The sequence below is a fragment of the Magnolia sinica genome, chromosome 6 (genome assembly GCF_029962835.1).
Source record: "Magnolia sinica isolate HGM2019 chromosome 6, MsV1, whole genome shotgun sequence".
Classification (NCBI taxonomy): domain Eukaryota; kingdom Viridiplantae; phylum Streptophyta; class Magnoliopsida; order Magnoliales; family Magnoliaceae; genus Magnolia; species Magnolia sinica.
The window spans coordinates 67,026,234-67,052,983 of NC_080578.1; the positions used below are offsets into that span (position 1 = coordinate 67,026,234).

Genomic DNA, 26,750 nt, shown 5'->3' on the forward strand with positions numbered 1-26,750 from the left:
ATCAGATTCAGAAGTGATCAGGACGATCAAAACCCTAAAACATGAATATGTCGTAAATCGAAATGAATTATTCGACGTAACATATATGATTTTGGGTAGGAGAAGCTACTTTACCACCCAAGTCGCTCTGTTGGGTTGCCCATGCCGAATTTGCGAGATTCCATCATATCAATGATCGAAAATCTTTTTTAGTTTCGTTTTTACAATTTATAGTAAGTTTTAGTTATATTACAACTCTTCATCCGCTATAGGAGTTGTGTCCAACATGAAAAGGGCTTAGAAAATTTAGGAGAATAACGGGTTAGGCCAAATAGGATACTATTTTTTGGCCAAAGACCATGAAGGCTAGTATAAATCATGACCATCTATAAATAGTAAGTTGACTATTTATAGTGAGTCATGAATTTTAGAGAGTTTGAGTGGGAGTTTGATTTTGAAACTTCTTTCCAAGTTTTCTATCACTATTTAAAGGATTATAAATTTGTTTTTATCATCAATCAAGCTATTTTTGAATTCATTAGAATTATTTCTATTTTTCTATATTTTCCTCATAGATTCGAGGAATCTTTGTGAGGAGTCAACGATGTTTGACCTCATCACATTCATTCCTCATCAACCTTCCTTTTGAAAGCAAAACCCCGTCTCTGCACCAAATATTTCACATTGGAAGATTTTAGATGTACGCATCCATTAATGGAGGCATTTCTTGTCATCTTCCTTCTAATTAGTTGGCTCTAACTTTACACGGCAACAAAAGGCTCTGATGTTACCATGATGACTTTGTGAATTGACTCGGTAAAGTTGTAACAACTTACTTTAAAGACACCAGCACAAAAATGAGACAAAACTCTAGTGGATTAGTGTAGTTAAACAAATGGACTGTCTATAGTTAAAATAATTAATGGTGTCTATTTTCCTTTTATTATGTAAATTCTTTCCCTCAATTTATCATCTCTTTATTTATCATTTTTTTTTCTCTCCCATGTTATTTTCAATTAGGAAATTTTTATCAAAATGACCCCAAGGTTTAACTAATGCTGGTTTTTTTTTTTTTTTGTCTCACTTTTTCATTCCTTATTTTCTAGACCCCCATTAAAATTTGAAAATTTTCAGAAACCAAAATGTCATTATTGCAGACCTAGCACCCATACGATATTTGAGTACTACAAAAGTAAAGAGAGGTGCATCCAGGTGTGTGGAGTGGATTCCATCAAACCATGATTGAGCCCACTCCACGGGAGATTCAATCTGCTCGTTGCATTTAGCCAGTTGTGTACCCATAGAAAGCGTTGATTTCATCCCGATCCAAGCCCTCTGTGGATGTTGTAAATGTATATACCTTAATATAAATGGTTCAATGATGAATGGCGTTGCTGTAACACTCCGAAATTTTCAATACTCGAATATTAAAAGTTCTCAAGTGTTATCATAAAATTTAATTTAGTATATACATGTATGTGTCATCAATTTAGCTTAGTAGATGCTTATTCCTCGGATGCCGTCATTGCTTCTTCTCCAGGAAAAAAAAGTTCACGTCCTATGGGCTTTCTACAGTAGTTCAAAACTAAGAATGTTATAAATTGACCAAATTTTCATGTGGAATGTATTTGTTTTCTCAGCTTACTTTCTGTTCAATTGTTGAGTAAAAAGACTATCCCAACTCCTATACAAGTCATGTTACTAGAGTTCACTACAACTATGTCAGTTGGTAAAAGAGGCAATGGAGGAGACTAAATCCATCCATACAGAAGCTAGTGATGTTTCAGTTAACCAAAAGAATTGTGTAAAAATAATTTGGAAAAACGAATACATACAGACATAAGAAAACAAATCAGACCTGAATCGCCTTTCAATTGCATTACCACTTGCCAGGACCTTAACTCGTGCAGCTTGCGGCGACTCCTACACACCTAAGAATGAAATGTAACTCAGGGTGATAATTTAAGTTCTCTAACACAGAAGGAACCAATGCATCAAAGAACTCATTAGTTATGAAAATGCTCCTTTCGGCTCCCTGTATCTAAAAAATTACCAAAGAACAGTTTCAAGCAATTTAATCATTTTGAATACTGGCTATGCAACATCCAAATATGCATTCAGAAGCAATCATGTTCCCTCAATCTAATGTAAGGTTTAAAAAGCTGCAAACTTGCTATTTAACAGACTTAATTGCCCCACAAACAATGAGGCTTGGTTGAGATGAAAATTGTTTGAATGCTTCATTGGAGGCATACCAACAGATGACTTCTTTTTTCGAAGAATGAAATGGAGAATGAAGGATAAAGTTGGTAGACGTTAAGAGAGTAAGTCATGGGACTTTATTAATAAAACATGTTTGGAGATGAGATAACCAGTGTTATTAGTGCATATGTGCTGCAGGTAGCGTTAAATGATAGAATCGGACAATTCTTGGAGGATATGAATGGACTAATGCAAGGAATTCTGAACAGAGAGAAGAGATATGTAGGAGAAGACTTAAATAAATGGTCATATAGGAAAAGAAAGTGAAGGAAATGGGAGCATACATGGAGGTAGGGTTTTGGGTGAAGAAATGAGATGGGGGACGCTATCCTTGATTTTTCTATACAATCTAGCTCTAGCAAACGACATACTTCAAAAAGAGAGATGAACATTTAATGACTTCCAAAAGTGGATCATATACAAGCCAAGTAGATTTCTTTCTACTTAGGAAAACAGAATGATCAATGTGCTCATGGCCATAGGTTCAATATGCGGTGAGAAGGATCCACGCCCCAACGGTTTTCCTATTTTGTTCTTTCAAAAGTTTTGGCAAACAGTTAAAGGCGATGTTATGGATTTTTTCATGAATTCTATGAACAAGGTATCATTTCTAAAGTTTGGGAGCCTCCTTTATTGCCCCTATTCCAAAACTAGAAGGTGTGGAATAAATAAAAGATTTTCAACCCATAAGTTTAATTAGAGGACCGTACAAATTTTAGCTAAGATGCTAGCTCTGAGGTATTATCAAAGGCGATATCTGAATATCAAGGAGCTTTTGTGATGGGAAGACAGATTCTTGATAGTGCTCTCATAGCAAATGAATGCATTCACTCAAGCACCAAGATGGGTAAAATGGGCTGATATGCAAGGTGGACTTACAAAAGGCATATGATCATGTAGATTGGGAATTTCTTGACTACATGCTTGCTAGGCTTGGATGTGTGCAAAAATGGAGGGGTTGGATGCAATCTTGTGTTCAATCTGCGTATTTCTTGATCTTAATAAATGGTTCGCCTAAGGGTTTCTTTAAATCTTCCAGGACAGTCACGCAGGGAGATCCTTTGTCTCCTTATCTTTTTATTTTAGTTGGGAAAGCCTTTAATAAGATGATGCAGCAAGAAGAGGTGGCAGGTATGATCAATGGCTTCCAGGTTGCAACATCGGTTTTACACATTACTCACCTTCAATATGTTGACTCTTATTTTTTGCAACATCAATGAAACAATAATAGATAATCTTCAGAAATTTGTGGTTTGCTTTGAAGCATTTTCGGGTCTTAGCATCAATCTAATAAAATTAAAAAAAAATGGCGAAATGTTGGGTATCGGAATGGAGGCGGTAGATCTGGAAATGTTTGCTTTGATATTTGGGTCAAAACAAGGTTCTTTTCTGTCAATGTATCTTGGAATGCCTCTTTGTATAGAGAAGCCTTCAAAAAATTTATGAGACAAGGTAATCAAGAAGGTGGAAAGGAAATTATCTATTTGGAAGAGTCATTATTTATCACTAGGAGGTCGTCTTATCCTTATTAAATCTACTCTTTCTAATTTGCCAATTTTATGTCGTTGTTCAAACATCTGAAGTTAGTATTGAATAAACTGAAGAAATTGCAAAGAGATATTCCTTGGAGTGGGAGAGAAAATCAAAGAAAAATTCATCTTCTTAATTGGAAAGAGGTATGCAAACCAATGGATGAAGGGAGGCTGGTATTAGGAATTTGGGTCTTATGAATATAGCACTCCTTGGCAAATGGCTATGGAGATTGGGATCTGAAGAGAGAACATTGTGGAGGGGAATAATTGAAAATAAATATGGATTTCAAACGGAAGGATGGGGAGTGAAGAGATCTACACCATATCGTGCTTCGTATATTTGGAAAACCATTGCCTCGATTGATCACATGTTCCATCAAGGAATTTCTTTTTCTTTTGGATTAGGGAACAAAATTTGATTTTGGGATGATGTTTGGTGTGGAGGAAGATCACTCATTAATGAATATAGATTGGCCAAAGTAGTTGTGGATGGATGGCTAACAATAGATCGCTACTATTTTCTTCGCGAGGATCAAGTGGTTTGGGCGCCTGTTTGTCAAAGGAATTTAAAGGATGACAAGATTGAATAGTACGCAAGATTAATGAATCAACTTGAATCTATTGTTCTTGTCCTCAATGAGAGTAATACGATGGTTTGGTCTGCTCATAGTTCAGGTCAGTTTTCAATTTGTTATTTCTATTCATTAGTACAAGAACCATCACGTGCTCACCTCACTCATTTTCCCTCTCATCTGTGGTCGGATAGTGCTCCTCCTCGAGTTGTCACTTTGTATGGTTAGTGGGTAAAAAGAGAGTTTTAATAGTGGACAATTTACAAAACAAGAGCTCTTATTCTTCCAAATATTTGTTTGATGTGTATGGAGGATGTAGAGTCAAATCAACTTGAATCTATTGTTCTTGTCCTCAATGAGAGTAATAAGATGGTTTGGTCTGCTCATAGTTCAGGTCAGTTTTCAATTTGTTATTTCTATTCATTAGTACAAGAACCATCACGTGCTCACCTCACTCATTTTCCCTCTCATCTGTGGTCAGATAGTGCTCCTCCTCGAGTTGTCACTTTGTACGGTTAGTGGGTAAAAAGAGAGTTTTAATAGTGGACAATTTACAAAATAAGAGCTCTTATTCTTCCAAATATTTGTTTGATGTGTATGGAGGATGCAAAGTCAAATTGATCATTTATTCATCCACTCTTCTTATGCAAGACGAATTTAGAAGCATTTCTTCGCCGTCTTTGATCTTGTATGGGCTTGGCATGGTGGTGAGGTTGGGAAATCGACAAAAGCAACATGGGATTCATTAATTATTAATTATTGCAATTTTTAAGGTAATTTGAGAGTCTCAAAATGATTGTTGTTTTCATAATAGGGATATCTCTATTAAGGATTATGTTCGTAAGATCACTCATTGCATTTTGGGCTTAGCATGGTGGTGGGGTTGGAAAATTGACAAAAGCACTGTGGCATTTATCAATTATGGCCATCTTTGGGTAATTTGGGAGTCTCGAAATGATTGTTGTTTTCATAATAGGGATATTTCGATTGAGGATTGTGTTTGTAAGATCACTCATTGCATTTTGGGTTCAACTCCATATGTAAAGTCAATAAACACTAACCATCTCTAGCCAGTGTTTGAATTGTAATTTTTTGTTTCAGATTTTTCTCTTTTGTATTCTTTGCTTGCTCCTTGCAAGTTTTTTTAATAATATTGATGTTATTTTTCAAAAACAAAAAAAAAAAAAAAAATGATCAATATGTACGGATTGAAAGGTTATACCAGGAGAGTCTGATTGTGCAACATAGGTTAATAGTTATGGATGTTTACATTAAGAGATGAAAGAAAGGAAGTGAAATTAATAGTGTCCAAAAACTATGTGGTGGAATTTAAAAGGAGATAACAATGTTATTTTCTTAAACGTCAAATGAGACCCACCAATCAGAAATCAATTGGTAAAATCTTTTGACTTCCATCCAACAATTTCAAATATGAACAGATGTGGGCCCCAGTTCTCATCTTTAACCACCAAGGCTATTGGACGATGATCAGAGGTTACCTTTGGGAAACAGTATTGCGAGACTAAAGGGAACTTTTCAATCTAGTCCGAAGAAACAAGGAATCTATCAATTCTCGACATAATAGTGTTCTCTAGTCCATTAGACCAAGTAAATCTAGCTCCCTCCAACAGCAAATCAACCAGAGAATGACGGCCCACCTAATCAAAGAAATTATGTATACTTTTCGAAATCTTCCCTCTTGATGTATTGTAGGAAAAACGAACTACATTATATAGTCTTCGCCTATGCACCATGGGGAGTCCCATTTCCGCCTTACGCTGCCAAGCTCCTCCCGAAAGAGATCGCGCTAGTTGTATGCAATTGGACCGTAAACAGCAATAAATACCCACTGGTATCCAGAGCTAACCTCCCGCAGCAAAACTGAGAGAGTGAAGTCCTCGGCAAGAAGAGTCTACCATCTTCCAAACATCAGTTCTCCAAGCCATCCAGTTACACCCAAAGCTCCCACCGCATTCACCGCAACAAAACCAAAGTTTTTAACCCCCCAAATGGAATCTAACATGCCTCTATTAAAGAAATGGAGCTTAGTTTCTCGCACAGCAATGACGTCCGCCTTGGACTTTATGCACAACTTCTTGTCCTAAGCCCTCTTCGCCAAACTCCCCAAACCCCTGACATTCCAAGACAAGATAATCATTGGACACCACCTTTCCATGATCTGACCCTTTTACCCTCACTTACATTCAACACAGTCTCGTAATTGATGGACCATTCTAAGTTGAGGAGCTCCCTCCATCCTTTAGGAGATTTCTTAGGTTTGTAACTGACAGTATCAGTCTCGCCATCAATGGGTTACCTCCTCTGATTATTCACCATCACTTATTAGTTGGAGGTATTAGTGAACCATTGATGGTATGGGCGCAGCTGGGCCATCCTGAACTTGAACCAGAGACCTCACCCGTGAAGTAAATCATCACACCTAAGATCCAACAAATTGGAAGAGAATCAATAGATTCTTTTTTGGGAGCGATTCCTCCTTCCCGAATGCAGCATACAACTCTCGTTGTACTGCGCTCCCCAAGTGTACTCGTTCCCCCCTTCTTCCTTACCATGGCAAATCTCTTTCGAAGACCTATGTTGTGGTAAAGGGATATCTATATGATCTGATCGATTGCGTAAGTTCCGTGGTAGCAATGGAACCAAGGATAGCATACAGAAAAGACAACTCTTTTCTATTATATTAGTGAGCTGGTTTAGATCGATCCTAATCGGATGATTATGAATTACTTTCATTTCATATTTGACCCGAGTAAGAAGATAAAAGATCAAATCACGATTCATTCGAATTATGATTTGAGATGGAATCATGGATTTATGCGAAATCCCCGTTTCAACCACTACAAGATCAACAATGCCATGAGCTTGGGTAGCATTCGTGATTGGCCTCCTCAACTGTGTATCAATCGAAAGGCAGGGCAGCACAGCCCCCAACCGAATGAATACTCGGCTGCTTGGGAACCTTCAGGTGATGTCTTATTCAATGTTTATTCAATTACTCTTTTACCCGCAAATGCAATGTAGGCATTGGGTTCAGCAATAAAAATATCTCCCAACATACCAAAATTGGCTATCACTCCACCTCTCTCCAAGAGATACGATTCGGTAACTGAATCGGGTGAAGAAGAGTGAAGAGGCGGCCACTCTCCCAACCCACACGAAAGCCTCTTCCAGCAGGTGCATGGAATGCCCCACAATCAGAATCAAACGGTGTCTTCATGAAGCCCTATTTTGCACGTGATGAAAAAACTCATAAACGTCTTCCTGTTGGGCTACGTAGGTCATCCCCACCAACCCCCCTACCCTTTCTAAAACATCCTTAGTCTATCAAAATTGATTTGCAGAGATCAGAAATTTTCTTTCATCAATTTCGTACTCTAACACTTCGCCCTCCGTAATTGTTATGCACCTTGAACCAAAGGCTTCATTCATCCTCTCCGAGCATAAAGGTGTGACTAGCGGGGCTTCTTCGATTAATTCGTCTTGAAGGTCTTCATTTGTCGTATCGTCTCCCCCTTCCTGCTCTACTTCTTTTGTTGCCATCTGGACCTCTAAGATATTGTCATCGTTATCGTCTTGTGAAATGCTACCATGAGGCACTAGTGCAGCCCCAGCATCGTTGCCATCACCATGTAGCATCTCTGGCTCAGAAGAGGAATCGCTTTAAGAATCCGTCAAACTCCCAGAGTCAAAAGCCAGCAACTCTTCATAGTCAAGAGGGGTCTGGAATTCCCTGGATTGAAACACAAGTCCGCTTTCTTCTACTACGGAGGGAGTTGCATGTGCCTCCTGTTTAAGGAGTCGTACATGAGCCGAATCATAAAGAGTTTACACACGCGAGTCTCCACCCTGGCACTCGGTCGCATGAGGGATGGTCTCCTCCCTAAACATGGAAGCATCGGCTTTATCCCTCACCCGCTCTTGATTCGGCATCCGAGGCAGCGCGCATGAACCACCCAAATCACGACACGAGACACTAGCTACCTCTCCTTCCCTGGATATGTGCCACATCACTGGATCGGATCTGAGTCGAGTCCTAAAGCTACCAGATCTAGGAATGTGTCCATTGCGCTCATCCCAGCCACTAAAAAGGATCCACGCCTACGGTTTGGATCGAGGTTCGGGTCCACAACTTCCTACGAAGGAGAAGGCGTGCGTGAGCAAGGAACAGAAATTGCTCCCGAGGATTTCGAAACACCATGCGTTGTTCGTAGCAGAGCTATCCTGGCACTAACCTTCTTTGGCCCAAACAAAATCGAGCACGTAGGACTTACCCTTATTGATACTCGGTTGCAATCATCCCATGTACAGTCAACTTCTGATCTGCTGCATCCATGGCCACCTGCCTCCTTCCCTTCTTTTCCAATAGTCCCCCCATCGCAAAACATTCGCATCCACATCTTCCTTTTGGACTTGGGAGTCTCCAGGCCTTTCTTTCTCCACACTCGCACCCTAACTCCTAGCTCCTACCTGAGCTTTGTTGCAAGGTCAATTGCAGAAATTCCCCCCAAACAACCAGCTGCCGCCACGAAGAAATCCCTGAACCAACATTCTAGACGCACACACCAAATCAAGAACCAGGCTTCTTCCATCCCAAAAATAGAGAAGTCCTCGTCAATGTTTACCGACGGACTTAGCGCAAGCAAACCTCGCTCCAACCTATGGGCTTTATCATGTACATCTCCGGCTTCAGCCGGCAACATTCATCCAGCCACTCTCTTATCTGATGGATGGTAGTGTTTTCTATAGTAATGAGGGCTACCGCAAACTGAAGCCATTCGCAAGACTTCCTTATTGCCTCTTCTTCCATACGAATCACTACCTCTCCTCCCATATTCTTTGTCACTGCCCATTTCTCGCCGGTTGTCTCCACCCTCAAATTGGGTGTTCCAATCTCCCCAGATTTTTATGTTGTAGCCTCTTTGCCCACTACAACATCTCTAAGGACATAAGGCACTCTGCGACGGTCAATTCCCACTACAATTTTTCCTTACCACTCTTGGAAGGGCTTTGGGGTGGAGATTTTCGGGTGACGTATTTGCCATCTGTGAGCTACCCTTCTCAGTTCCTGCTTTCAGGACCGAACCTGGCTCTTTAGACCCGAAGTTTCTCACGCGAAGCTCTCCTCATGGAGCGTATCCACTGTGTGAGCAATTTCCTCCTCAGAACCCATTCTAATGAACACAAAGCCCCGCAATTCCCCCGTGGTCTTGTCCTTTGGGATGAAAACTTGCATTACAGCTTTGGCCCTTCCAAACACCCTAGAGAAGTTGATAGGAGCCCATCCCTCTAGGAAACCCTCCACGAACAACGTCAAGTAATGGGAGTTGTCTACCTGATGCAAGACAACTAACTACTTGCTCTAAAAGCTCGAACTGATAGATCATGGCAAATCAATCCCTTTATCTAATAGCCCAAGCCCCACATTTCATGGGTTAGGTCCTCAGCCGAACCCCCCTCGTGGGCCCTACATCACATGGGTTTCACCTCACATAGGCCGCCCACCCCGAGTGTGCCCCCCCTGCATTCCACAGCCCACCCCACTCGAACCCGATGTGAAAATGACCCTGCATTACTACCTCCATAGGTATGCTTGGTTTTCGACGAGTGACCGTTGTCCAAGAGGGTCCATCTTCATCCTTAGGTGCGTAGCCATCATGATCTTTCCCTTATCTGTCATAATCTTCTGCTGCCACTGATTCATCTTCCACTCTTGTTGCCCACTTGAGTTCTGTTTTTAGCCTAAATTTTGGTCGAAAGACTAGTAATAGATGTGTGCCCCCCAGATTAGCCTAAAATTTGGTCGAAAGAGTAGAAATAGAAATGCCAAAAAGGCTATTGAGAAAGTAGCAAGCAAAGGTAAATGTAAGGCCTATGATGATCTTTACAATTGGTTAAGAGCAAAAGAACCTGAGAAAGATGTCTTCAAACTTGCAAAACTGAGAGAGAAAGGGTAGTAACTTAGATCATACTAGATGCATTAACCAAGGTACTCAATAATAGTAACAGTTTCACGTTCACTGTAATTACCGTTACAATACAGGCCATAGCGGTAATGCCCCCCTGTAACAGCTGTTACAGGCCATTTTCACCATAATGGTCGTTATAGCCCAGTGATGCTTAACGATGCCCATGGCTACAATTAAGTAACAGTCGTAATGGCCATTATATAATCATTTTTTAATAGTTTAGCACCAGAGGGTACTAGTAAAAGACAATTAGATCAATGAAATTTGGAGAAGCTATTTCCAGAATTTGTTAAATGACAACCACTCTAAGAGAATAGCGATAAAAGGAACCATAAATTCAAATGACGTCAGATACCATAGATACTTTTGTGGGATAAGGATATCTGAAGTGAAAGAAGATATAAGCAATATGAAAATGGGAAAGACCCTTAGGACCAAATGGTATACCAATGAAGGTTTGAAAGTGTATAGGAGAGACAAGGTTATTTTAGTTGACAAAGTTGTGCAACAAGAACGTAGGATCAAAGAAAATGCTAGATGAATGGAGGAAAAGTATTGTTGTACCTATTTATAAGAACAAATGAAACAAACAGAGCTGCACTAACTATCATGGGATTAAACTTATGAGCCATGTTATGAAACTTTAGGAGAGAGATTGAGCAAAGACTAAATCATGAGACGAATGTATTAGAAAATCAATTTGGTTTCATGCCTGGAAGGTCTACTACCAAAGCTATTTTCCTACTTCGACAATTGATAGATAAATATAGGGAGAGAAGGAAGAATCTTCGCATGGTCCTTATTGACTTAGAGAAAGTATTTGATAGGGTTAACACTGAGAGTTTTTTTTTTTTTTTTTGGGGGTTTGGGGAGTGTCAAAAGGATATAATGACATTGGATTTAAAATTAGTCGGACCAAGATAGGGTATATGGGGTGCGAGGAAATAATTAATATTGATGCCCAAGAAGTTTCCCGAAATGACCACTTTCTGTACCGTGGGTGAATAATTCATGAGTGTGAAGAGATTAAAAAGGATGCTGCCCATAGAACTCAAGTTGGGTGGAAGAAATGGAGATGTGCATCTAAAGTTTTATGTGATTGTCATGAACCACTCAAACTGAAAGGGAAATTTAATAATAGATAGCCATAAGACAAGTCATGCCTTTTTTTCCTAAAGATACCAGTCATGCTTTGTGGAACAAAATGTTGGGCACTTAAAGAACAACATGTTCATAGGATGAGTGTGGCTGAAATGAGAATGTTGAAATGGATGAGTGACAAGACAAGGATAGAATTAGAAATGAATGCATTTGAGGGAACTTAGGATTAGTACCAATAGGTAATACGATGAGGGAAAGTCGACTTATGGTTTGTTTGTGTGCAACAAATCTGTGCCAGTTAGGAGTGAATTGGTACAAGCTAAAGGCTCTAAAAGGGCAATGGGAAGGCCTAAAAGGACATGGATGGAGATAGGAGAGACTTGATGAACGATGGTCTAATTGAAGGTCTAGCCCTTGATAAAGTGAAATGGCAAAACAGGATTCATGTAGCCAACCCAATTAATTGGGATAAGGCTTAAATGATTATAATGATGACGATGACAATGATGATGATGATTAAATGGAGACATTCATATTCCAACATATTATCGTAGTAAACAAGATAACTAAGCAGCATGCAACTAATAAGGATTTATTTGCATGTCGTGCACCACAAAGTGCTTCCTACAAAGGAATGTGAATCAGCAAAGAGACCAGCAAACCAACTTAGTTGAATCTTGTCTTAAACAAGACATCAACATTCTAAAATATAGGTTAGGTTAGTCCTCACTAGAAATTTTAGCCACTGAAACGATCTTAGAAAGTTCTAGCTTCAAAAGAGTTCAAAACAGAATGGAAATTACTCAGGTACAAACATTTGAATGAAAATGTTTCTTAGCTTTAACCTCTGACAGGAACCTTACCTCTATCAAATCTTTGTCAAGCCGCTCCTTCAACTGTTGCATTCATGCTGTGCCACCAGCAAGCTGTTTAAAAGAGGAAACACTTATGTAACGCCCTGAAATTCGGGGGTCGAGTATAACTCAGCTCTCGAGTTCCAAAACATCACTTATGCAACATATTTAATGATGGATGTATGTTGACTGTATTAGTGCATAAAACATGGAATAGATTAAGCCAAAACACAGGTATAATTCAGGGATAAGTGAAGAAAGCAAGCGGAAGACTTATAGAAATATATGTGTACAAGTGTAAATCCCTGAAGTACATTCACCAACCAAGTCGTATTGAAAGTGTTACTTAACAAAATTACAAGTATCAAGTTACATCATTTAAATCCCAAAAAGAAATCCCGGCATCCCGCGCATCAGAACAAGGCTCGCTAGAACCCGTCTGAAAACTGCATATAAGATAAAGCAGCCTCATCATCATCTATCTCCCGCTCTGCCTCAGAAGTCGCATCCACATCTGCAACATCAGAACCTAAGACAGAGTCTGGTGGGTGTTTAACACCTCCCCAGAACGTGGGAGTGAGTGATCAACTCAGTGGAACAATAAGGCACTGGTTAACATGTTATCAGTTCAATCAAGCAGTAATGATAAAGCAGAACAATTAAATAAATCCTAAGTACTCTTGTTAATGCAAGGATGTATGCAGAATGATGCGTGCCCTCACGCGTACACCCTCAGCGTCTTCATCTTACGTTACGCATGACACCACCTCAAAGTGAGCCACATCTACAAAGCACATGCAAATGCGGTGCATGGATATGATTACCAAGTTGTTATTAGTCCTTTTCATACAGCAGGATTGGGAAGCTAAGATACCTTCCTCATATCACCATCCAAACAGTGATCCATTCTAGGGTCGTCAGTCCTAGACTTCTCATACGATCATATGGTTGTAGGTCGTAGCAAAGGGCTCGTCACCAATCAATGCACGCCTATCATACCTTCGCTACTACACTAAGGCTCGTCACCTCAATGCGGTATCCAGGCATGCTCGAGGTCACTACAAAGGGTTCGTCACCAATCAATGTAGACCAACAGCACGAATATAGTGTCCCATACCACCATAATCGGCTCACGAGTTTAGTTGCTCACTGGTCACTACGGTGAGGCTCGTCACCCCAGCGTAGGCCGACAGCTCGACCACGGTGTCCCATACCACCATGTCCGGCTCATGAGTCTTAGCGAATCAAGTACCATAGTTAATAGGATTTCATTGGTAAGTTCGGTACCCTAGATTCAAGCAATAGCGTCCATACATGGTGAACATACATCGGACAATCGGGTTGCTTGACGAACTCGACTAGCACGAGCGCACGTTGGGTTGAGCGACATAGAGTGCGCAAACACTCCGCGTGGCCAAACCACTGCCGCCAACTCTAATACGGCTCGGGTTCGTCTAATTACGTCCTTTGTGGCGAAAGCGATCTCAGCCACAACCTTAAGGTAGATTACCGATTTCCTGGACTAATGCATAGTCCCACACACATTACACTACAACAGATAATCATATTAAATGTAGAACAGTAATGGAACAACAACTTAAATCAAGTGGTACTCAAGCATCTGAAGAATGTCAACTTAACATAACTATAAGCATAAGTAATGCTTGAACTTAAATAACAAGGAATGTAACTAGCAAAAAGGAAATCATACACACTAGTGGGAGAGTTGAGAATCGCTTCTCAACACCCATACTAGGTTGAAACATCACACTTTAAATCATTTAGACATTTCTACAAACACTTAGAATACACGACACAACATACATGACGTATGTGAAATACATGCATTTGGACAATTCCTTTTACCAAGGAGTTATCATACATACATCTAGCATACATACATGACAAATAATCATGGCAAACACAAGTGCATATTTTATACGTATACGGTACTTTATACATACACAGAATGCACAAATCTCAATACAACACATGCATATCGGGAACGCAACATGAACACAACATTTGGCATGTGAAATCTCATCCATAACAAGAATAAATCATTAACTGGCATTGAAAGCCTTGAAAACCATAACCTATACACTTAAAGTCCGCACCTTAAGCCAGAAAAGAAACACCGAACTGATTTAGACGAGTTGTCTTCGTCAACGGCGATAGAATACCCTAAAGCAAGAATAAAAATGAGATACAACAACACCAAGACTATTCTAAGCTCTAACACAGATTAGGGTTAGGTTAACTTACCCAAAGCTGAACTCAGAATCGTCAGAGTAACGATTCAAAGTGAAGGTTCAAAGATGTAGAAGAACAGGAAAGAATCTAAGATGATTCACCAACTTCTCTCTCACTTTCTCTCTCTTTTCCACTCTCTTTCCAAGCTAGGGTTAGAGAAAATTCGTATGGAAAAGAGAGCTAGGGTTTAAGGACTATAAATAGGCCTATTATTGATGAAAATAACCCCAGGGCTAAGGTATACTTAGGGTATAACCAAAACCTGACTCTCGCGATCCAACGGAGCACTTCTGGTGGGCCTATAACTACGAAAGGTCGAACTTAAGCTCACTGACCATGGATCTAAGTCAGGCTGAGTTTTCGTACCGACCGGCTCTTCAGATCAGCCGTGGCGGACCACACTCAATTCAACGGTTACGGAATCTCGATCAGGTCCACAAGCACAAGGATATGCCTAGGCCACCTTCCCTGATCAGAGGGTGAAATTGGGTCAGAATCCAACGGTCAGATTGCTTAAAATCGTCGCGCAAGCGACACGACTCAGATTTCATAAAAGCTTAATAAATATCCAACCGTTCTCACACTCTTCACTCCAGACTCAAACAAATCGACCCAGAACATCACATGGACTTGATTTTCGAGGTGATGGTCAAGCCCAACATGGTGACCGCAACAACCTAAGATCATCGCTATCGGACTTTCGACGCGCGGTCCAGGTCCGATCCAGAACTTCCAAAAATTCTCCAGAACAACTGGATTTAGCGATGGATCCCAGATTTCAGAGTAACATAGCGCTAACTAATCTACAAGTTTTGAGCCATGCAGATACAATTTAAAGTGATTGATGCGAATTTCACAAGCAATCGGGTATAGCGCTAATTACCCCAAAAACAACTACTTAGGGAAAGATTAACACAAAATTTCCCAGGTCATTACAACTCAGCATCTCATCTGAATTAAAATGATTCATTAAATTATAGCTGATAGAACAATCTTAATAGAGGAAAGCATTCGCTCATGCATTGATCGTAAATGGCATAAGTTGCTACCTTGCTGGTTATCAGTAAACCTTGCTACATCTGGTTGTAGGAGATGAAAACAATTCCTTGGTAGTACCTAGTCTATATGCCTAACTGAATTCCAATTTTAATGGACACTGCAGACAAGGTTTATCAGTTGATACTGCACTGAACCGATTGTGGATACTAGTTAACAAGGTTCAAAGAACTGCTGCATGCCTTCAACCTCTGACAAGTTGAAGTCTGTAAAGCAATGTGTGTGCTAGAGATATCAAAATTAGTGGTGCAGATATGCCATCCTTCGAAAGGTAGAGCCATGTCTAACCTGGCCCATGAGCAAAGAGCCTGTTTGTTTTTATGGGCTTTCTCTGGCCTTTCAGCAAGTCAGGCACGGGCTGGCATGACACTGAAGGTCTGAGCCAGGAGACCAGCCAAACCACAAGTCCAGCAAGAATAGCAGGACTGAATAGATCTATCAGACCAGACCATCTTGTGTTCTCCCCAAATTAAGATGGGAAAGAAAAACAAATTTCATTTGTCTGGGTTTGTGAAGGTAGTAATGTGTCTATGAAAGAGGCCCAATATTAGTGTACAAACACACCAGGGAATACAGCTGGGCATGGCTGTGGCTTGTCCAGCCTCGCACATGAGCTAAGGAGCTCATGCATTGACCAGGCCTCATCAGGCCTTTAACCAAAGTTAGGCACATGCCCAACCTGAGGGTCTAAGCCAGTAGGCAAAGCACCAGCTCAACTAGAAGCATGCCAGGGCTGAAAAGCCTGTCAGGCCAACCTTTCCTGTTTATACATTTGACTAAAATGAGGAAAATAACAAGAGACCGAATTTGTCTAGGCGTATGTTTTCTCTATGTGGACAAGAACTTGCCAATCTCTAGTTGAAAGCGTCTTCTCTATGATTTCATTTTTCTTGGGGAAAAATATTAATCTTATGTTCAATCATTTTAGTTTGAATTTTTGTAAATAAATTCGACAAAAGAGGGTTAATTTTAGGCTGGCAGCTGGTCATAGAAACTTTGCCAAGCAATCACGAGGATGCTTGTTCAGAATCTTATTCAAGCTACAGGTGGATATAGGACCTTTAGAGAGGGATTATTGGTAAACACAATCCGAAATGTCAGACCCAAATAGCTGGGACAAAGCTATGATAATGACAACAAATCTGTCTTAATGACAGTATGTTGGTATTTGGCTAGTGGAGTATCAGGAAGTGAGATTTCCAACCATATCTTTCCAACACTTTTATGCTTGAAACGGTGGTTTCTTGCGAATTTGAGGCCTTACCATTCATGTATACCAGCCTTGATCTTTTGCATTAAACACATCATAAGCAATCCTTTTCCCATGGTCATGGAAGTCAGCAATAACTATTTTCATCTTTTAACTGACTTATATTGCTAGTTTCAGTAGAACTTTGCCCTCAAGATGAAACCACATAACTAGATATAAAGGAATCACATGGAACGGTCTTTCAAAAAAAAAAAGGAATCGCATGGAATGGTGGGAATGTAAAATATTTTCTTCTTTTGATGCATAATCAAAATTAGTCTACCCATATTTTACTTGAAAGCCTACACAAGATATCACTGCATATTTAGCAAAAAGAAACGACAACCTGCCTATGAAAAAGCCATTTCCCAATATGCATTCACGATATAAATGCATTTCTTTGATTCTCAGATATGAAGCATCATAACTAGAAGAAGGAGAGTGAATGCTACCAATATACTGCTAAATAGTTCTCTTCGGATGTCCACGTCACACTTATTTATGCTCTAGATAACCTGGGTGGGCACAGACAAACAAGAAGAAAATTAACAAAAATAATTGAAAAAAAAAAAAAACCTAGTGCACAAGCATGAGCAAGAGAATGGAGTTTCACCATTTGGGGAAGACCGCGAACAGATTCTGTAAAACTCTCCACTCCAGGAATTGTCTAAACATTCAAACAGAAAATGAAAATATCCAGTGAATAACAGAAAATGGACAACAAAGCAAACAATTTACTCTCGATCACTGTAAAAACTAGTTCTGAGAATTTCGCTAAAATAGTCAAGGACCCAGGCCAGGACAGTCTGCTCACATATTAACGCAGAAGAAGAAAAATAATGGACATTATGCAGATGAAGGATCTGTGACCTTGGAAAAATACATATGAAGAAAACAGTAGCTAGCTTAGGTGAGAGGCTTAACATGCAAAGTCAAAGCAGAAACCAAAAGGAGTTGTGCAGGACATTTACAAATTGTAATGGACAACATCTACTACTGAAGTACACAGTTTTTTTTCTTAAATCAGGTGTAATGTTTATCAATAGGAGTTCTGCAGGACATTTACAAATTGTAATGGATAACATCTATTTCTGAAGTACACTATTTTATTCTTAAATCTTGTGTAATGTTCATCAATAGTTCATAACTTTGGGTCTTACTAATGTGCTCAAAATCAAATGCATTCAACTTTTGTCGCATTAGAACAAAAGAACTTGCCTTGTTTATGCTGTCAAAGAATGGCCTCTTGCATGTTATGGTTAAATAGAAATAAAATAAACATGTCGTTTTCATGCTTTCAATCCCTGCAGCTCATGCAGTAACAATTGCATGCAAGCAAGGCCTCAGAAGTGGAAATCCTGGAATACGCAACTTATCAACACACCTGCACGTCTCCTGATAAAAAATCAATGCATCGGCACAGTCATGCACTAATTTTGAAAAGCTCTTTTTTAAAAGGATAGATATTTATTTATGAGGAAAAGAAATAAAGAATACAGGAAGCAACACAGATACAAATACAATACAACACAAAGAATTGAGTCCACAATAGAAAACGACCCCATCTGGTTCCCACTTTGGCAAGAGCATCAAACCTACTACTTGCTTCCCTACTATCAGCAAAGTGTATTCATGTAAGTTGCACAGCACACACAGCAGAAAAATGTATGTAACTGTGTAAACATATAACAAAACTAAACAAATGTTATACAAGTAATAACAAAACAAGAAAAAACAATACATTTAAGGATATTCTGAATAACACTGCTGATATGTCTCCAAAAAAGTTGTGTCCAACTCAGCAGCTCATAAATACATCACAAGTGGCCAGGTGTTACTTAATCCTGCCAGATCCTCTAAAATTAGCAAAGGAACGACAGAAGAAACATTAAAAAAAAAAAAAAAAAAAAAAAGAAGAAGAAGAAGAAGAAGAAGAAGAAGGATGAACATTTTTAAGACAATGATCATTTGGTGTTCATTCAAGCAAACATGGTCACAATAATGATGACAATGGGTTGCCGTTAGAGGTATCAAAAGCAAGGGTTGGCTTTCACTCTAAGTTGAAAACTTATAGGTCACTGATGCAATAATGCTAGCCCTTCAGTTCAAAGAATGTCAGTATGCATCAGTTATAGCAGCCTTTTGAGAATCTTCAAACTGAAAACTGAGTCAGGCACTGGATCGTTGGAATAGCAAAATTATCCACATATTGACCTATGATTGCATGCAAGGTGTAAGCAAGGACTGAAAATTAGTTGTGGTATTACAATACCAGTCACCACATAAACCGGACTTATCACCCCATTTCAGCATGTATCAGGCATGTAGTTGATACAGGCTGATACAGCCATATCGTTCAAGGTACGCGGAGAGATACGTAGGACAATACCTTTAACATTGGTTGTAACCAACCCAGTTTCAATTTTAACATGATAGTTTTAACTTCTGATCTACGTTAGGAAAAAAAAAAAGTTCAGACAAGTTGCATGCCTCTAGGTGAGTAATCTGCAATATTCTGAAACTGTACAGGCATGATCAGAAAAAGTTAGTCTCAGTCTGGGAGTGAGTAGAGCTTAAGAGCTAGTAATTGTTATTCTCATCACTAATGTTATACACGATGTCAATCTTCAAGAGAAACAAAAAATGTTATACAGCATGTGTAGAGCACGCCATACAAGCAGATGTGCTACCAGAGAGAGATTGTGACAACTTAAACACCAACTACACATCCTGCATGAGAAAAATTCTGGTGCTAATCCCAACAATGTGATGCCAACACAGTTGGAAGAACAGAGAAAGGCATAAAGAAAAAATAGAAAAGCAATTTATATCAATTCTGGCGGTATGTTCTGTTTCCTATCAAGTTATGCAGAAACAGTCTCTCTGACTTTAACCAAGAAGCAGAACCAAAGAATGTCCGCCCATAATGTTGAAGTCACGCAAAACCATGAGTCTCCCTCCAAACAATTCAGCGCAAAAAAAGTGGCCCAAGTGACATCAAAATAGGTACTTCCAAGTTTGTAGATATGTTAGGAATACAGACTTGGGGTGCAGCAGAATAATAACAAAGCAATCAAAAGTCTATTACAAACAGATGGCAACTGGGGATTTTCTGATACAAATTAAGGGAACAGCAGCAAAGCTCACCAAGGCTGAAACAAATGTGCACACCGCCATCTACACTTTTTGGGAACAATTCAGATGAAAAGTAGAGTCTACATACACAAGTTAATGAGACACCAACCCGGACTAAGGACGGATTAAACAGAATATCAGGAATCTTGAATCTATCAGCACCAATCTCTATCGTCCTGTATTATGTGCAAGAATTAAAAAGCAAGATCAGTCAACTAAAGAAATGACAAATTAACAAAATGGCATTCACCACTGTCCACTATAAATAAAAATGGACAACAGATCATCAAAATAAATACAACAACTCACAATGTCCCAGGAGTAGACATCCATAGTCCAAAAAAGCACAACATAAACAGAATATTGCCACGCCAAAAATATTATAAAAACTAAAAAGTGAAATATGATAATAAAGAACTTACTGCCCATCTGGAAGTTCATACAGCATCATTGGGATATTTGCATAAGCACCTTAAAGAATCAATGTCCACTAAAAGAAAGAGAGAGAGAGAGAGAGAGAGAGAAAGAGAGAGAGAGAGAAGAAGAAGAAGAAGAAGAAGAAGAAGAAAGAAAAGAAAAGACATATCTTCGATGGACCAACGAGCATGCAATAACATATCAGGAAAAAAATACTTCCTACCTACCTACCCAAGATTATTTTTTTCTAGATCATGTGCTGACACAAGGAAGTAAAAATTAAACAGGCAACTGCTGTTGACAGCGGACACAAAATGAAAGTTTTTTATGGATAGCATCAAAATTTTATTAAGGGAAAAAACAATAGCCACAATGGCAAGAAGAACTTCAACAAAGATTACAAACAGATCCCAAGAGACCCCACTATAACCTCTCACACATTGAAACTCTCTACGGTATCTAACCACAATATTCAGACTCTCTTCCGATTCCACCCTTGCCTAAACTTGTTCCATTAGAGAAGAGAACTGGGTTGTTTGTGCAATGTCATTAACTTCTTCCATTAAGTCCACTGCCTTCCAAGCACATCGCCCAGATTTAGCCCTTGAAATTGCATTTGCTGAGTTCCAGTCAAGAAGGGATGAAATCAGCCCAAGCATGCCACAAAAATCAAAGTTGATTTGAACGATTAAAATGCCAAAATGGACCAAACTCTCATGAGGAAGAGGACCCAACAGAACTTCAGAAAGGGCTTAAAGAGGCAAGAAAAACAAATTAAGTACTGACCTTGTAACCAAATAGGGTACGGAATGAGATTAAAAATAGGAAGCAAGGATTCTGTACATAGTAACTGCGAAGTCGTTTAAGCCATGCAGCAATAGGTACATTGATCTAGGAAGGAATTTGGAGCTAGCCATGGCCAGTATTTTAAATAGCTTATGCTATGTAGCATGTAGCTTAGCCTAAACACTATGTAGCTCATGAAAATAGCTTAAGTCACATGTAGACTATGCTAAATGATAATTTTGCATACGCTACATGCTACCTAGCTCACATTATAAGTTATTTTTTTTACTACAACATTAAAATCAATTAATGTTTTCAACAATATATTATATTGATCTAATTTCAATGAAAATTAGCTAATCTGTTCAATGCATTTAGTAAAATAATATAAGTTACAATATTAAATCAGTTTCATTGCCTTGCTTACTTTTATACTTAATCATCGCCCTTTCCTATTACTGTAGGTTGCATTTGGTTGCACCAAATATCATGAAATTTTGTTAAATTTCATAATTAATCAGTCTAATTTGGTACAACATATCATGAAATTGGTTCAACCTAGCACACCTTGATTAAAAATCTGGTAGTGTGTAGCTTACACTCAAGGTGTCCCGTATCGGTATCGGTTGGCGTAACGGTGACCTCCAAAACCGATACGGATACGGGGTCGTAACGGCGATACGGGGGCGTAACGGCGTAAATTTTTTTTTTTGCCAAAAAAATATAAAAATATATATATTAAATCCGGAATATTCTAAGCATTCCAAATATGCATTCATTTATAAATTGGAACATGTTTATGGTGGTGTAACGGTCCACTCTTTGGTGAGAAACTGTATCGGACTGTCTGATTAATTTTTGAACCAAGTAACCTAAATTTGACTACAAAATGTATATATTTAATTTTCTAAATATCTAATTTATATACTTAACAATTTAATATCTTTCTCCTAGTAGTTCTTTAAAAAAATGAAATTAAATTTAGGTAGATGGCGTTGCCAATTTCGGACCGACTTGGAAGACCAATCTATGCCCCAAATTAGCCTCAAATTCATGCAATTTATTGTCATTATCCCACTTATATATTAGTGGACATTTATTGGATAGTGAATCATGAAAAAAACCAAAAGGCCCTATTTTAAAAAATAAGAGTACACCGAATAACAATTAAAAACTATTCAAATAATTTGATTTTGGCATTGTGAGTTAGCAATTGCAGTTTATAATTTAATTAGTAAATTTTAAGTTAATATGTCTTTGGTACAATTTTTTATGGCCTCAAATTAGGTGAGACTTGGATTGTGAAGTGTAGCACACATGTCAAAATTTTTTGGGCCCCACGCATGATGAATGTGTTATATCTAAACCGTCCATTCATTTGACGAGATTGTCTTAAGACTTGACACGAAAAATAATACAGATCTAATTATCAAGTGGACCACACTGCAAAAAGCAACGAGGGATTGAACGTCTACCATTGAAAACTTTTTTGGGATCACATGACTTTTAGATCAATATAAAATTTGTTTTTCCTCTTCATTTGGGTCTTTTTGACCTTATGAACAGATTGGATGGAAAATAAATGTTACGGTGGGCCTACGAATTGTTTAACGGTGAAAATCATCACCTCCGCTGCTATTTTTGGTGTGGTCCGGACGATCTTTGGATACGATTCATTTTTTAGGTAATGCTATAAAATAATATTTAAAAATAGATGAACGGTGTGGATATAATAAATACATCACTGTGGAGTCTATAAAACTTTGATCTCCTTTGAACCGTTCGTACAACTCGGAGCTCGAGGAGTGTCAGCGCTCGTCTCAGCGTGACACGTAACGACAGCAGCTTACGCTGCCCAAAAAAAAAAAAAAGAGGGAAGGAGAGAGGGAAACCGAAAAGAAAAAAGAGGGAAAGAAGAGAAGAAAAAAGAGGGAAAGAGGGAAAGAACAGAGAGGGAGAGAGGGAGAGAGAAGAAGAAGAAGAAGAAGGAGGAGGTGGCCGCAGCCGCAGCAGGGCCGTAGCAGGCTGAGAAGAGGAAGAAGAGGAAGAAGAAGAAGAGAGAGAAGAAGAAGAGGAAAAGAAAGGAAAAAGGTTAGGGTTTTTTTATTTATTTTCTTTTTCTTTTTTTTTTCCAAGGCCCGTAACAGCCGTTACGGGTCAGTAACGGCCGTTACGCCCGTAACGTGCCCGTAACGGCCGTTACGTGTACAAAAAAGCGACTCGGCCGATACAGCCCCGTATCGCGTAACGGGTACCACCGTTACCGTTACGTATCGGCCGTTACGGCCGATACGTAACCGTTTTGGGACACCCTGCTTACACTACACCTCATGCTTCAAAGGGGTGAACACCGCACTACACGCTATTTAAAGCACTGGATAAAGTAATTCTAGTAAGTTCCCTAAAATTGGAAGAAGTTTCCAGATTTTGACAGAACATCTCAGTCAGCAACCACTGCAATATCGAATAGAGATCACCTGAGCATAGAAGAATGAAAATGGTTCATCAATAACCCCAGGGTTTTTAGACATGTGAATCAATCAAGCCGTTAGCCTGGACATCCAGCCGACTCTTCATGTGTCTCAGCAAAGAAATTCGCAGTGCTTGATGATCCTAAACATCCAACTTCAGCCTTCGTTTTTTTATAGCCGTCACTTCTCCAGGCCACAGGTATGATGGTTATCACTTATCATACAGCTGATCGAAATCATTCTTTGGGAACCTAGGCTGTCTATTGTGTGTACCACCATGGATTGTTCAAATAAATTATTGGACCTTTTTTTGTACATGATCCAAAACTGTCCAATTTGTAGAAAACTTGTCAGCTGGAAGAGATCCTCTGATTGTTATGATTTTTCAGTGGTTGAAGGGAAGTGAATTGAGCATAATGGATGGTCCACATAAAAATATTGGACCATCCACTTGTAAAGAAGCACTGGGCTGCACCTGAAGCATAAGTACACGCAGCTGCATTTGAGCATTCCTTGGGAAGAATATTCACCAAACATTCAGGACCAGGATTGAGGACAAAACAGGAGAACAAGGGAAAAGGTATTGCGGACCAGGATTTACAAAATGTAGTTTAGAAACACATGCGATAAATCATGAATACTCAAGCCACAAATTACCATGAAAATCAAACATCCTACAAAAAACTAAGGTGAAAAATGTAAGGTTGCAAAAACATCCAGCAAATCTCTTTAACGCTCAGAGATCCAAAACATAAAGGATACATGGACATGAGTAGCAAAAGCAAGAGTGACAAAGAAGGCTACCTGTGGTGTTTCAAAGTTTTTTTATTTTTTCTTTTTTCTTTTACTTAATCTTTTCCAAATGGTAACAAAAGATTTTCTTTTGCAGTTTTCTTTAAGCAGAGTATATTGCTATAAAAGCCATAACTCATTATAAACACCATATGTAATCATCCAACATTGGGACCATACAATGTAAGGGAAACCTAAACTTAGTGCAGCACACCAATTTTCTTACCTGATGTGTTGCTCTCAAATAGAACATATAGCACAAAAATACAAGATAAAGGCCATTTGTCAAGTATACAAGGTTGATAGACCTCAGTGGAAATTTATTTCTGATCAGACAACTTGAACCATCCAATTGATGACCAACAAATATAGCACGGAAAGGAATATTAAAAAGTGTCAACGGTGAACAGGAAAGAGCTCCATTAATCAAACAGGTAGGCTCATTGAATTCCTGCAATTTTGGAACAGTGGTCCATCCATGGCACCATGTAACAGCCTGAAAGCTCCCCACAGGACAGATAGTGTGGCACTTATACGCAATCTCCTTTGTGGACGAGCCTGCCTGCCACCCAAGTGTAGACAAGCAACTTGGAAGAGAAGAGGGCACAAAAGATTAGAAGGTAAGAACTTGTATTGCACTAGAGAACTCAAGCGCTTACCATTTCCGAGGTGTCCCACAAATGACGAGCCCTCCCCTTTCTATAGGCCTAAGACACTGAAATAGCCCCTTAGGACTGTTTGGTTCATGACAATCTCCCCCAAGTATCATGTTGACACCCTCGTTTACCTCTCGTCAGTCATCCTTTGCTCTTAAGCCTCACACTGCCACAATGTGTTTATTTTCTTTCCATATATTCTACTAAGGCTGCTACATGCACGACTGTATCCTCCTTGAAACCACCAAGCAGCTATAAGGACAAAATAATCCCAATCTTGGCCTTCTCCTTGCACAACACACAAGCCATGCACAAAGATCCCACATCCATGATGCACACCACTTCCAACAAGGGCATTCGAATTGCCTCGGTCTTGATCAATAAGTCAATGCCCAAATCCTCTTACAAGCCCACCCACCAACTAGGAGCTCCACATCCTTCACCACACTCTAATGGGTTTGGCTTTTGAGTTAACCACCTTGACTCCACCTAACTACTTCACCAACATCAGACCCAGTTATTTTGCCTCGTCACCTAGTACTAAGTTATGAGCAATGATTTAAATATCAATGTCAACACATGAATCCCACCAATGGGATATTGAAATATATTAGTATCGCATGTAACGCGAAACATATCATTGTTTTTTGGGAAACATTGGAAAACATTAGGAATTTGATCAAATTTTTCAATAAAGCTACAGGGGATGTTAAAAAAGACATTATTACAAACTTAGAACTCGAAATATCACAAAAAAGTACTCATAATAAGGTTCCTTTGCATAAGGTCCTAAGCTATGCGTTGTCTAACAGAAGTGATGCAATTATATTCAAAATTAGTTCACATAATTTATAAATCAAAGAAACATAAATGATAACACAACCAATATGTTTAGAAGCCAAAAAAAAAAAAAGTAAACATATCGTCTCAAATATTTTTCACATTTTTCTTCTTAAGAGAGAACAATAAATTTATTAAGAAGCTCACAAAAGCGAGGAAGAATACAACCCAAGCAAAACCAGCCTAAACAAAAAGATTAGCAGTCGAGATAGCTTTTTACATGTCTACTTCACCAAGCCACTCCCGAGACAGTACCCAAATTGTTACGCCTTTCGTGCAGGTTGGAATTTACCCGACAAGGAATTTCGCTACCTTTTAAGACCAGCATAGTCATAGGCGCCATTCACCAGGGCATCGGTCATCGGCTCCCCCGTCTTCAGGTCACCAACTTCCTTGACCTTTAGGCACTGGGCAGGCATCAACCCCCATATATGGATAGTCTTACGACCTTGCGAAGACCTATGTTTTTGGTAAACAGTTGTTGAGCCTGGTCACTACGACCCCCTTTATGAGGAGGCACCCCTTCTCCTAAAGTTACAAGGCTATAAAGGCCCAGCTCAAAACAAAATACTTAACTTTCCTAACAACCTCCTCAACAGCCTCCCTTTCATTCTAAAAGAAACACCAATTCCTAGCACCTTGAATTGCCCAAAATACACCATGATAATCATCCTCCACTTAGCTTTTCCAACTTTGCCAACTCTACGCCTAGATAAAGTCATCCACTGACTTCAACATCCCCAAGCCAAAATGAACTATGAGGCTAACACAAAAAATGCACCCAAACTTTCCAAGCAAACAAGCAGTG

The 26,750-nt window shown here is 39.2% G+C and overlaps 2 long non-coding RNA genes across 3 annotated transcripts; one reads left to right on the plus strand and one right to left on the minus strand.

Annotated features, from left to right (window-relative positions):
• Window positions 1-1,525: 1,525 nt before the first annotated feature.
• On the minus strand, window positions 1,526-20,156 carry LOC131248824 (uncharacterized). Of its 2 annotated transcripts, XR_009172476.1 has the most exons (5): window positions 20,090-20,156; window positions 17,459-17,512; window positions 17,298-17,360; window positions 12,297-12,359; window positions 1,526-1,902 (listed from the first exon to the last, which is right to left on the minus strand). It is a non-coding gene; the product is annotated as an uncharacterized LOC131248824 (long non-coding RNA). The 2 variants fall into 2 exon arrangements; XR_009172475.1 differs by lacking the exon at window positions 20,090-20,156 and having other exon boundaries at window positions 1,796-1,902; window positions 17,459-18,731.
• An 18-nt stretch (window positions 20,157-20,174) lies between these two features.
• Window positions 20,175-20,717, plus strand: LOC131248825 (uncharacterized). The gene is made up of 2 exons (XR_009172477.1): window positions 20,175-20,314; window positions 20,671-20,717. It is a non-coding gene; the product is annotated as an uncharacterized LOC131248825 (long non-coding RNA).
• The last annotated feature ends 6,033 nt before the right edge of the window (window positions 20,718-26,750 follow it).